The following is a 14,282-nucleotide window of genomic DNA, read 5'->3' as shown; positions in this document are numbered from 1 at the left end:
TTTTAATCAGAGTCAGAGTTAATTACAGTTTGGTTGTAACAGTCACACAATGTTTAGGAATTTCATCAAAGGGATTAGCATCACAATATTTTTCAAGCAGGTAGGAAGATAAAAGACAGCTATATGTTATGCATATATTATATATTACATATTATGTATATATTAAACATAGAAAACATTTTATAGGAAAATGTTAGGGGATATGATGAAAGTTGGAACAATATGGAGAAAATTAAAAATTTCCACTTTAAGTTAAATGGTAAAAACTATTTAAAAATTAGCGAGGAGACAGTGACAGAGAAAGAGCACTGTCCCTTAAAGTGATTGATTTGAATCTATACATGGCTAGTAATGCAACTTCTAGGTCATCTTCAAGAAGATAGATACTTTTATCCTGATTTTCAGAGGGTTGTGTTATTGATGAAGCATAGCTTTGCCTGGCATAATATTCAGTTAAACTAATTATGCGACTGAATAACTAACCTTTCTTTCAGTGAATGTATCTACAGTTGGCGATTAGATTAAGTCATAATTGCATAGTCTGACTGAATCCAAAAATACTCTACTGTCCAAGTTATTATAAAGCCACGGCACATTTTAGCATCACATAAAAGTGCTGAGCAAAAAGTTCAAAGTGGTCTGCTTCTAATACATAGAGTGTTAGGGATGAAAAGAAATGTGAAGATCGATCAGTCTAGTTTCTCAATTTACAGATGAAAAACAGGCCAAGCATGATTCTGAAACTTTCTTAGGGAGATCTATTTCATTAGAACAGCTAAGAATAGAACACAGGGCTCCTGAATTCTTGTCAAGTATCCATTCTACCAATCTTTTCCTATATTCTTGTCTAAATACAATCAGAATCTCTAACAAAGACCAAATGTTTAGATTTAACAAAGTCTAAACTTAGTTCTCTGGAACTATATAATTTACCCTTACTCCATTTAAATGACTTTTTAAATAGTCGTGCATAAGATGCTTCTCCTCTTCAAAAATAACATTGTGATCTAGAAAAAAGTAATGTTAAATGATGGTTTAACAGTTACCACATTTCATTTGAGTCCAAAATGAAAGTCCACGCAAAAATTTTTGCATGTTTAGCAATGATGTAAAATCCTCGAAAGTTAACATATTTTTAGAAAGGGATGTATTTTAGAAAAGCATAAAAATTATTTCCCAATTCGTACTGCTTTAAAAGTTCATAATTAAATTTATTGTAAAGCTGTTCTTATACAGAGAAGAACCAATCGCAAAGCAAAATAGAATCAGAGTTTATTTATTTGTATTCAATTCCAGGGCTTCAGTGAAACTACATAAACTTGGCTCCTGAAAATCTCAAACACAGGGTTGGGTCAAGGAAGCCTATATAAAAATTCAAGATAATGACTACCATGGATAAGCACAGATTAATATTCACACTATATTTTGTAAATATATTTTGCTATTATCTAGTTTAAGGGATGAGATTGGACTCAGGTATATAATCAAAACTCTTTTATTCTTTTCAAGAGGGTTTCCTATGTATTATATTAAAAGTTTATATGTTATAAAATGAAAATTAGACATTTGCCCAAAATTCACCTTTGCATTTCTGATTGAACTCTCTTCCAATTAGCCATCATACTCTGTAGGATGTATCTTATCCAATTGATTGGTCTTTGTTCTGCAGAGCAGGGCAGTGAGTGAGAATAAGAGCCAATGAAGTAGTTAGGTCTGGGCAGAAAAGACCACCAAGTGCATGAGGAGATGGAGAGATAAACGGATAACCAGGGCACAGCATTGAAATGAGAGAACAGAACTTGAGACAGAGAATTTGGTGAGGATGAGATTATTTTGCATTTTATAAGGTAGTGGGGGGAGGAAAGAGATTTTAAGAGAAGTTGCTTTATGTGTATGGATTTGAGAGAAATGAAAATAAGGGTTTTAAGAAAATTTGTGCATTATCCGCTGAGATTTTTCTTGAGTAATAACAGGATGTCTATTTTGTTTCCAAATCAAATTGGAGACCAAATTGTTTTGTCTCATTTATTCGATGTATTTATATATTTTAGCATTTACCGCCAGCCAGACAACACATATTTCTAAATATTTTCCTTTTACATATTTCTTAGTTATTGTATACTGCAGCATTCTTTTAAAATTTTTCTGTAAAGAATATTTCAAAGCTTAATTTTAAGAGTTGTCCAACTTAAATGAAATAAATATTTTTAAAAGGAATTACTTCTGAAATCCGTAAGGGAAAATACATATTAGTTTCGGTATGGAACAACAGATTTTTTGTTTTGATGCTTAATGACCTCTGAATTTTTTATTGGCCTCCGACTCCCTCCAAGGGGTGTTCCACTCCTGCTGCCTTAACGCCTTGGAACTCTGGCGTCATTGACCTCAGTCACCCCTTTGCCATCCACTGTCCTGCGGGTGGCGGTCTTCTAGATGGATTGCATGCAGTTGCAGTCCAGGGTGTCACCATGGTCGAATTCCTCCCCCTCCTCCAGCAAGTGGAGATTTCAGCCTCCACTTGACCTCGTCGTTCAGCAGGGACTCATACTCCTGGGTCTGGCGCTGCCCCTCTGCCTGGGTCTGGGCCAGCTCTGACTCCAGGTGCAGATAGAGCTGTTCTATCTGCTTGGCAGAGAGCGCCTCCACCTCCTTCAGTTCTCCAAGCTGACCTACAGATTTTTCATGGAGTCCAGGTAGATCTCCAAGGACTGGACTGTATCTCAGCTCCGTGAATGTCATCTGAGAAGCTCCGATCTCAGCGATGTGTGAGGTGACTGCTGTGGCGCTCTCCTTAAAATCTGCTGAGATCAGTACTTGTCTAGCTCCTCTCGGTTCTTCCAAGCCAGGTCCTCACACTGAGCCCAGATGTCCACCATGATCTTGCTGCAGTTCTGAGATTTCAGGGCATCCAACTCCATGGTCACACCCCGAGTTGGCAATCTGGTTTTGTAGACCATTTACTTCCTCCTCATGGTTCTTCTTCATGAAGAACAGTTCCTCCCTGAGAGCCTCAATCTCTATCTCCAGCGTTTGGATTGCTGGATTACCAATTCAAGTTGTTTATATTTATTGCTAAAGAAGCAACGAGAACCCCAGGAACTGTTAAAATTTTAAGTAATTTTTGAAAATTATATTACGTTATTTCTGAAATATTTTCTTTTAGGTGAAATAAATAAAATTTGTATGTTGTCAGAATGTGAAAAAAAGAGCTCCACCCAAATGAATTCTATAAAGAAATTATTGCCTTAGGTATAATTTGCTAGAGAAATATTAACTTTTCTTAATTGAATTTTAAGAAGTTGTTGCGAGATAATATATAGCAACTACATATATATATATACACATATAATCTCACAAAATATAGTAAAGTATATATAATATATTGTTAAAAACTGTCCCAACATTTTTTTTAATTCCTGGGTCAAACGGTGTTATGCAAAGAAGCTTCAGGGACAAAGATAATTATGACACATGCATTACATGAAGTATTATATCGATAAGAAGTAATATTTTGTGGGTATATTTTAATATATATGTTTACTTAGAAGCAAAAAGGCTTTTTGAAAAATAAAGGAAATAAATTGAAATGTCCTACTTTCTGGTGGAAGCTATTTTTTTCAGAACACTATTCCCCAGTGCTATCTAACTTCGTACTGATTAGTAAGCATTGCTTATCACCCACCTCCTTAATTTTCCTCTGCATGCGCAGTGAAAGTTAAATGTTCACAACAGACTCTGATCCACTGTGTCACACATCTTTCACTGTAACCATAACAACTCGATAGTTAAACTTCTCATTTTCTAATTAATCACATTTTTTTGTGTGGTTGCGGTGATTTTGCAATTATTGTTGTTTGTCTCTTATCTCTTAAACCAAACCATATGTTCCTTGAGGATGAAAACTTCCTGTTGTTACTTACTAAAGCAAAGCATCTAACACAAAACTCGATACATCTGTCTGAAGTGAATTTTTAATGTTTTAGAAAAGATCATTTTTAAAAAGCTGCACTGAAAAATATGTCATCAATAAACTGCCTATATTCTGATATTTTTAAAAAATTGATTAACAAGATTTTTATCAAGCCCTATTTTTTTTTTTTTTTTTTTGCTGAAATTACAGTTAACATCAAGCGAAATAATTAACAGTAGTTGTGGTAGCAAGCAATTGCAAATTCTGTCTCTGGTCTTCTAGTGGATTCCTACAATCCATTGTTCACTATGGAACTAGAATAATCTTTTAAAAATAAAAATTGAACTTTATGTTTTTCTGCTTAAACACATATTTATAGAGATCCCCTGCATGCCAAGCTCTGTTCTAAGTACTCTACAAATATTAGCTCATTTAATTCTCATAATAACCCTATGAGATTAATGCTATTGTTATCTACATTTTAAAATGAGGAAATTGAGACACACAAAAGTGAAGTGATCTGCCCATATAACACAGGCAGGAAATGGTAGAGTTGGGATCTGCACCCAGACAGGTTTGCTTCAGAGGTCACGCATTTAACACCAGCTCTACACTGCCACACTCTCAATGAAAGCCCTCAGTAGTGTCCTATCGTGCTCAGAATGAACTCCTTACTGAGCACCCAGGTAGTCTGATCCCTGCTGATCCTTCCAAACTCATCTCTTCTGCTTCCCTCTTGCCTACAATGTTGCAACCACACTGGCTTTTTTTTTTTTTTTCTTTCCTGTGACAAACCAAGTACTTCCAGCCTTAGGGTCTTTGCACTGGCTGTTCCCTCTGCCATCATACTTATCTTCTTGATTAGAGTGTAAGTGGCTTCTCCTTGGTCTTCAGATGCCAAGATGCCAAAAGAGACCTTCAGGATCACAAACTGAAAGAACCCTCCCCATTACTATCAATAAAACAACATATTTTACATATCTTTGTGGGAGGCACAACCCTCTGATATTTTTCCTGGTTACACATTTATTTACTATCATTTTCTTTTTCTCCCACAAGAATGAGAGATTCATGAGAACAGGGACCTTGTCTCATTCATAGTCCCAACTACATGGTTTTCCAACAATTTGACATCATAGGACATCTATATGATATGATAAAACTTGTTTGGCATATTTGGGTAAATTAAAGGGGATAAGGTACACTTATATGGGCTTTAATTTAAAAAATTGTTATATAATTATAAGACAAATATGATACAAATACCAGAAACCACATTACATATTAAGCTTTTGTAAAATTTTCAAATAAAATGTTTATAAATTTTTAATATAAAATGCAACCTGGTTTTCATGAACATACTGTTTTATATTGGGTTTTATGCTTGAAATAAAAGCAAAACGTCTGATGATATTTTAATGATATCTTCAAATTCTTGATAGTATCAATTAGAAACTTTATCACAAAAATAGGATTAAAATTTGCAACAGAATATATTTCTAGTAATTAGCAGATCTTTCTTATCTTAATTAATATGTTTTGTAATGCAAATATTAAAACTCTTTTATATCCAGTGTTTCAGAATAACAAACTCTAATTTGCGGAATGTATGTGCATCATCAGAGCAGTCATCCCCAGCTACCCAGGCTGCTGTAAATGAGCATATTTGCCATATGTGAAGACAGACTGACGTTCAGTGGTGTCACTTGGTGCTCTACCCCCTTGGGATCCGCAACTGGCTTCTTTGCTTCCCCTTCTCTGATGGGCTGCAAGTTCAGCGGCGCATTCTGCTCCATGGGGATCAGGATCATATAGTCTCCAACAGTTCAATGGGTCACATGTTCATGAGTAGAAAAGAGCTCTTAGCTAACTGTCTATGTACTGGATTTTCTAACACCACAGGACAAGCTCAGCTGGGGCAAATCTGTGAATGCTGCTTGTGGCTTCTCGTGAAAACTGTATGAGATGCCGCTGGGTGCACCTCTGAGGATCTCCAGAGGAGGGTACTCAGGTAGGGGCTACTGGCCCCAGTGAGTTCTAATCTCTCAGATGGGAAGTTACATCTTGAGAGAGACCAATGGTGACATGAGAAACTTTATTTAGAACCATGCGCCTCAAAGTGTGGTCCTTACCAGCATCATTGACATCACTTTGGAGTTTGATTGAAATGCAGAATCTCAGTCTCTACTCCACTGGATATGAATCTTCATTTTAACAAGACTCCTTTGTAATTAGTAAGCACATTGAAGAAGTGCTTCATGAAGCACTACTTTTGAATACTGCTTAGAGAAGAGTAAGTTGGCAAAGAATGTCAGTGGAATAATACTGTATGAATTATATAATGAAAATACAGAAAACTAAAAGAATATTGCAGTGTTTTATGTTATACTTAAAGATTTCACCATGATTTACTCTTACAAAAACACACAGTTTATTTGAAAATGACATGCAAAATGAAGATGACTGTAAGTAAGACAAAACTTGTCATGATGGTGCTACTTACAGATTTTATGAGTTATTAAATAACCAAGGTATTACTTCTTTTTTGTCATCTATCTGAAAGTAGTTATTATCATAAAACATGCAAGCCTTCCTCTTTAAGCCCTGCCTAACTTTATGTTTCTGTATGTAATATGTATATGTATTAAATGGATACAATACATATAAGTATAATGTGTAAGCATATCTCAGATGAATATTTTCTTTTTAAATCACTGTTCAATTTGTTCAGTCACTCTATTTGCCAGCTCTATAAAACATTCATCTTTCCAGCTTCTTTCTTACCTCCTCCCCATTTTCTAACTGGCCTTAGAAATGACTATTCCAGGAACTGAGAGATCATTTGCAACTTCAGACTGCTCCAGACTCTCTTAGTAGTTCTAAGGTCAACCAGACTTGAGAGAGATTGTTAAGTTTTATTTTGTATGTCAACACAAAATCATCTTTTTGTTTTGACTTTTTTTTACTGGTATTCCTAATTATGCTTACTAGTTATCACATGATCTTTTCCAAAATGAATTATAAGTTACAGTGTCAAGTTAACTCTTTTAACTCTTTACTCCGCAAATATTTACTAGATAGCCACTATAGCTATGACACTTATCTAAGATGCTTTATCAGATAGGATATCATAGGTTATGCTGCAAAAACAAAGAATGCCCAAATCTTAGTGGCTTATCAAAGGAACTATTTATACTTCACCAAAAGTACACATCCATTAGAGTTCAACAGTAAACTCCGCCATTGGAGTCAGTCAAGAATTCACGCTGATGGAGATTCCATCTTCATATCTCCTTCCCTTGGTGTCATGACAGGGGATGGACATGAGGTGAACTGCAAACCGGCTCGTAAAGCATACGCCTAAAAATGGCGTACAGCACTTCTCTCATATTTTACTGTCCAAAGCAAGTCATAAAGCCCTGCCTAACTTTAAAGAGATGGAGGAAATACATTCTTACCATATGCCCCAAAGGGGTAGAAACATGTGAATATTTCTAACACTATAGGCCTATCTAAAGAGAAGCCAAATGACACATAAACACCAGCCTGTTCTAAGACCTTAGAAACTAGTTGCAGATATACATGTAAACATTAAGATATACATGTAAACATTGTGTTAACAGAGTTAAGTATCAGGTACAAGATGTTCTAAGACTCAGAGTGCGGTACTGAGAAAAAAATGTTTAAGAATTTCAAAGATAGAAGAGATAAATAGGGACGAGTGAGTCAAGGAAATATACGGACAAGGTGAGACCATGTATAAATTGTTGGCTTTAGAGTAGGAAATAAAAGGAGAAAGGACATTTATGGTAATAGACATGTTGAATAAAGCAAGGGTGGGGGACAGACTACCGGAATGTGAGTATGAAGACTTAAAAAAAAAAACATTGAAATATTATTCTAATAGGAGCAGAGTCTCTTATGTCTGATATAAGGTGAAACTGTTCCTAGTAGGAACAGGTTATGAAGAGCCTTGAATGCCAAGATGAGATGTTTGCACATTACCTTGTATATAGACCCCTTTGGATTTTCTCACTTTTGACCTCCTTTTTAGCCTTTTAATGAGGGGGCACCACATTACAATGTATTGATGATGGACCACTATGCTACAGGCTGTTTTGAGAAAAATAGAGACCAGGGAAACATGTGGGACTTCTTTAGAGAACAGAGTCACATAGACATTTACACCCCTCTTCATGGAATATAGGTGCATTAACACACTTTAATAAGAAAAAAGTGGTGGTGAAGTCAATCCGGCCCTGAGCATTCTGAGGTCATTAGAAACAATGTAGAGGCCAAACGAAGCAAAGACCTTAGTTTCGAAGCAACATATATCTGCTATTGTTTCATCAGAGCTGCAGGAAACAGGCTTCTGTATCAGATAAAGGAGAGGAACAGGAGTGGTGGGAAAATAAAAGGTCTGGATTTCGGGAATCTTATAGTCTAGTGGCAGAAAGCCCTCTCATTAGCAGTACGATTTTGGATCTGACATCTTTCTGGATGTCAGTTTCCTCAATATGGAAAATAAAGGAATGCGATTTATAATCCTCAAGGCTACAGGTTTAAATATTTCCCTTCTTGGTTAATCAATAAACAGGTATTAAGGACAAAATATATGGAATTAAATCAATAGAGATATACTGAAAGATAAAGTCTTTTTGATTGGAAAAATTATTTAGCAGACGAGAGTATATGTAGTAAGATAACTAGCAATGCAGAATAATGAATGACACCGAACTCATATATCACTTTTCAAAGTAATATTAATAATAGTTTAGTGGGTAGAACCTTGCTGTGAAACTTATAACAATCTGTCTCCATCATCTCCATGAGCTTGTTTTACAATTCGAGCAACTTATTAAAGGCAAACCACCTGTCTCATGTACAATTGGATGGAAATCGGCTTTTAATTAGTTGCCTAACAGAAAGACACCAGAATATAATTGCATGTTTAAAAGGATATTTAAATTTTCTCTTTAGTTAAGTTATCTTTGTCGAGTTCACCTTATCGTCATATATATCTTATAACTTTGTCTTAAACTCCTTCAGTTAGATTTCCACGTAACTCACACACTTCTGTTAAATTCTGACTATAGCGTTCTGTAATTTTCTATAAGAATACGACACTAACGTTCATTTTGAAGGGAAAAACAAACCCGAATATGATAAAGGATATGGAAGGCTTTCTCTGTTGTTTAAAAATAAATTCAATGATCTCTCCTTCACCCTGCTGCTTTGATAAATGGTTTAAGAGAAAAAATTTTACCAAGTCATGGATTAAAATCTGCCCAGAATAGACCACAATATTCCCTAATGGGATGTACTGATCTTAGATATTCTATCAGTTGTTGCTAATTCAAACTTAGACTCTTTATAATCTCAGCGAAAACTAAATCTCCTTAGTGGATGGCCACATGTGATGGTATTTTTTATACCTGGATTCTAGGTAAGCCCAGATAGAAAAACTTTGATAAGGATTTCTACATTATGCAAATCATTTGATCAACCATACTTTTTGCAAGAGAAATTCTGATTTTCAAAGCAATAAAGACATTCTTCTGCCAGACTTTTTATAATCAGCTAAATACAATTTTAAAAACAACTTAATTTCACCATCTACTTAGCTTAATTATCACTGTACTCTGTACATGACCCATCCTTCTGGGACTTTTTTAAAAACAGATACAAAATTGGATCAGTTTACAGAAGTCATTAATTCAATTCATTCTAATTAAGACTCTATAAGGAACTTGAAACCATGACTGAGCTCAATATTCTTGAAGCCATTTTTGAGAGCCGTCGAGAAAGAATTTTGGAGTCCCGTGGTGCATGGCAATCTCAGTGACCTTGCTCCTCTCTGGCCCGCTCATCGATTTCCCCACTCCGTGCCCCGGTTGTCAAGAACATTTAAATGGAAACTCACTTTTCCATTCCCTTCTCCAATTCAGTCCCTACTCATTTTTCTCCTAGATTACCACGGCAGCCTCCTAACTATTCACCCCCTCTCTTAATTTGCTCTTTCCCACCTTACATTCTTCCTTTACTATCCCTTTGAGCTTGCTTGAGGTCATCCTCACTTCCTCTGAAAATCCTTCATTGATCTCCTTAGTCTGAATTATGTGTTAATTTCTGAGCGTAACCTGAGCGGGTACCTTTTGATTTCCACTGTCATAGCTCTTTTCGCATGGTACAATAACTGTACATTCTTTGCACCCTACTAGACTGGAAGCTACTCGAGGTCAAGGGTCTTCTCTTCTTTGGATCTTCAAGGCCTAGCGCACAAACAGTTCCTAAATAAATATTTGTTGGATGAGTATATGAATAAATTATTAATATATTAATAAGCAATCAAACAAAATAAAGAAAATACAGGAAATTATTCATACAAGTAAAATTCCAAATCAAGGAACTTTAATTTATTTCTGTCTAGTTCTTATCCAGGTTCCCAATAATTTATGATGTAGCTCCACATCATGTCTAGTTACCAGTAAATACTCTGTCATGAAGCATGCTCAGCAGTTCAACCTGGCTTTTCTGTACCACAGTTGTTAACAACACATTCATTAATGTAAAAAGCTCTGCAAGAGGCATTTCATGGAAATTTGTCTCAAATGTCTGGAAATTGAGAAAAGGGAGCAATAAAACTCCCATACTCTATTACCAAACCGTAAACCAATTCTTAGAAGAGAATAAAATCATATAAATTTCCTTCTTCTTTTCTGTGCCAAAATAGCAAGTTTTCACTGTTTGTTCTTTTTCTTAACCAGGAAACTTTGATTGATATGATAATCCTAAAATAGATTACCCAGGCAACTGATAAAACTTTCCTATGATGACCAGTCAGGTGAAATTGTGTTGCATTTTTTTTTCTCTTGGAAACAAACAAAAAACAAATCTTTTTCTAGTGGTCTTAAATTACAAATGCGCAATTCTAACTTCACCTTTGACAGGTATCTATAATACACAAGCATGTTTACAGGGTATAAAATAACAGTCATATTGGTTTCCCTCAATTATGAAAATAATCATAATTATTTACATGCCCTGCATGTGAAGAAAAAGCTGGTATTTGTTATAATATCACTATTACAAATATAAAAAGCACCCTGATCCTTTTTCTTATTTATACTTGAATAGTACTCAGAATCTCTTACCCTGTTTAGGGTGCTGTAACAGAATAGCATAAACTGGGAGACTTAAAAACAACATAAATTTATTTCTCACAGTTCTGGAGGCTGGGAATTCCAGCAGATACCCTGTCTGATGAGAGACCATTTTCTGTTTCACAGATGGCTTGTCTTCTAGTTGTGTCCTCACAAGGCAGAAGGGGTAAGAGAGCTCTCTGGGGTCATTTTATAAGGTCACTAATCCCATTCATGAGGACTCTGCCCTTATGACCTAATCATCTCCCAAAAGCCCCACCTCCTAATACCATCACACTGAGTGTTAAGTTTTAAAATATGAATTTTGGAGAATGCAAACCTTCAGTCCGTTATAGAAACCCTCAGAGCAGAAAGTTTAAGTATAAAATAATTTGTGTAAAAAATGACTCTTGTCTTGGTCTTTTTGAGGGTTCACTTGTTTCTTTGTTTGTTTTTCTGATAAATTAGAGAAAGCTGTAACTTTTAGTTCCATTTAGGACATTTTAATAATCCCCTTGGACTTCATATATTAAAGTTGGCTTGTCTTAATGATTAAATCATCTTACTGATATTCATAACCAGGATGTGGCCATCTCCATTAAGAATAACTTAACTTTATTACTTAAAAGCCACACAAAAAATCACAGTCAAAAGTAAGAATACATCAAAGACACATGTCTCCTATTACATTAATGAATATTTGAGTCCTAATGTACTTTTCTTGAAACTACTACCCTGGACATAATAGCAGAATCAAATGATACTTTCTATAAATAAAAAACAAAACAAAAGAACATTATGATTTTTTTTGCAAAAGAACATTATGATTAGTTCTTTTTGAACAAATGAGAAATAGGCAGGCAATTTTATATGAGCTTAAGTTGTCATTCATACTGAGGACAACCACCTGGGTCCTTAGTGATAAATGCCATACATGTGCAAATTCAGATAGTCAGTTACTTTGCAATGCCAAGTTAAACAAGATATCACCTCCCCAGTGCAATATTCCTGCCCTGCTACTTGAGCATTAAGCATGGGCTGGACCACTTCCACGTGACAGTTCAGAAAATACAGCAGTAAAATTATTTTTAAACAAACTGAGTCGTATTAAGTGATGGAAAGGTAATGGAAACCAAGAACATATTGATTCTATTTCCACATCTAATTGTTCACTACAACAGCTGGTCCATTACTCCACATCTCTCATGTATGAGGACCATAAGCCAATGGAAAATGTGTCTGCTAGTAATTCCCATTTCACCTCTTACATAAACACACTTCACTGCACACAGTAGAGCGTCATTTGAAAACTGTGCTCTGGGAAATGTTAATAGATAAACTAAACTGAAAAAGAAAAACTGTGTTTGTTGGATTAAGCAAAATTTAATGTGATTCTTTACCAAAGGAGACATTTAACATTTCTCGAATATAAAAATGTACATTATGTTTCTCTAAATAGAATATGAAATGTAAGTCACAGTTACTTGATTACAGAGCTTTCTCTTTGAGAAAAACATACATTTCAGAAAACACTGGAATGGAATTAGAAAACACTGAACTAAATGTAGCTATAAATTAAGAACAAGGACTTACATTTTTCTGCCTCTGAAACTGACTTACCAAGATGTCATAAGAAAGTCTCTGACTTATTTTTACATTAACTCTGAATCTTACATTTTTCATACATTTTTTCAAAAGAAAAAAGGAAAAGATGAGTAAAATAGCCCAGATATAATCATTAAAATGGATAATACGATCACATTTTTTAAAATAAGAGAGTCTTCTTTAGGAGAGTATCATTTCAAACTATATTTCTTTGATAATTTTAGATTGCATGTAGTATACAAGCAAGCCCTCTTACTGGATTGTTCTTCAGTTGTTTCCCTTGTAATTTAGAGAGGACTATGAATAACCACTTCATTCAGGGAGGACAAGGCACACACTCTAATCAGTATCATTAACCTCCACAGTACTGGTCTGTTTTTCTGCTCAAAATAGTTCACTTATTACAAGAATGACAGTATATTGACTTAATAAATTAAAGTTTATGCTGTCTCAACTCCCTTTTTTATTTTTAAATCACTGCCGCTACCAACTGAAAAAATTTCTTTGAATTACAGCCACTGGAAAGCTAAGTAACTAAAAGAACACTTATCAATGCCTTTGATAACTGCTAGTTCTAGTTTGCAACGTTCTTTGAAATGTGGTACATTGTGCCATTACCTAATAGTTTAATCGGTAAGATGTGAGTGAAACTTAAGCACAATCACTGCACCTACCTAAGCTCCCAGGAACGGTTACATTTTAAAAGGCAAGGTTTTAAATTTATTTTATTTAAAATTAGTAGTTTGGGGAACTAAAGAACTCTAGCTCTACAAATGTCTATAAAATTAACTACTGAATATGAGTTAGAATAAAGATGACAGATAGCCAAGCAGTTTATTTTGAGAAAATATATCCCAAATTTGTAGGAATTGCCTCTTTTTGCATTGGCCTTTCCCAGCATACTACACCTAGGAATTAACAAGGCCACCTACACTTGAAAGAATGCCAAGATTTTCCTATCGATGAATGAATGTGCTTGGTATGTACTCCATACTTCATTGCATAAAAGTATACAAACTAAACCAAAGAAATAGGACTGATGAAATTAACTTGAATTAAAAAATAAAAGATATAGGACTGATTTAAAAGTAGCTGGCTGATATTGTTAACCCAATAAATTTTAAATAAATAACCAGAGAAATTAATAATTACACTTTTTTAAAACTTTTTTGACAATCTGTTATAGACAAAATAATTTAGAAGAGTCTCAAGTTAAAACTGTTCTGATTCCTTAATTGCCAGGTTTTCCATTTTCTATGCCATGTATGGAAACAATGTAGACAGTCAATCTCAAGAATGATGACTCCAAATAGATTTGTGGGTTTGTGGGCTCAATTTGAGAGTGATTTTAAATTTCTTACACAGGAACCTTTGGCAGAGACATTTACTCTTCACCAGATCTTCATGTGCTTCCCTGTACTTCCTGCTCCAGAAGGGTTAGTCGGTATATGTGACATGTTCTGGTTTATAGATGCTGAATAAAGTAGCATGGGTCATGCTGTACTAAAACATTCAACAGAAGTGCTAAGTAACCTTGATGACTCATATTGAGCTGTCAAAGCCTCTGTCTGTTTGGGTTTTTAAGCAGTTGCATGTGGCAAAGCCTTAAATCAACCTGACTGTCC

General features: G+C 35.0%; 1 pseudogene; it reads right to left on the bottom strand.

The window, feature by feature from the left end:
* Positions 1-2,354: 2,354 nt before the first annotated feature.
* The window catches only part of LOC105299110, a 67,912-nt pseudogene continuing 55,984 nt past the window's right edge, over positions 2,355-14,282 (bottom strand).

The sequence above is a fragment of the Pteropus vampyrus genome, unplaced genomic scaffold (assembly GCF_000151845.1).
Source record: "Pteropus vampyrus isolate Shadow unplaced genomic scaffold, Pvam_2.0 Scaffold172, whole genome shotgun sequence".
In the NCBI taxonomy this organism is placed as follows: domain Eukaryota; kingdom Metazoa; phylum Chordata; class Mammalia; order Chiroptera; family Pteropodidae; genus Pteropus; species Pteropus vampyrus.
The sequence above is the reverse complement of the archived record's forward strand: the minus strand, read 5'-3'. Positions and strand labels throughout refer to the sequence as shown.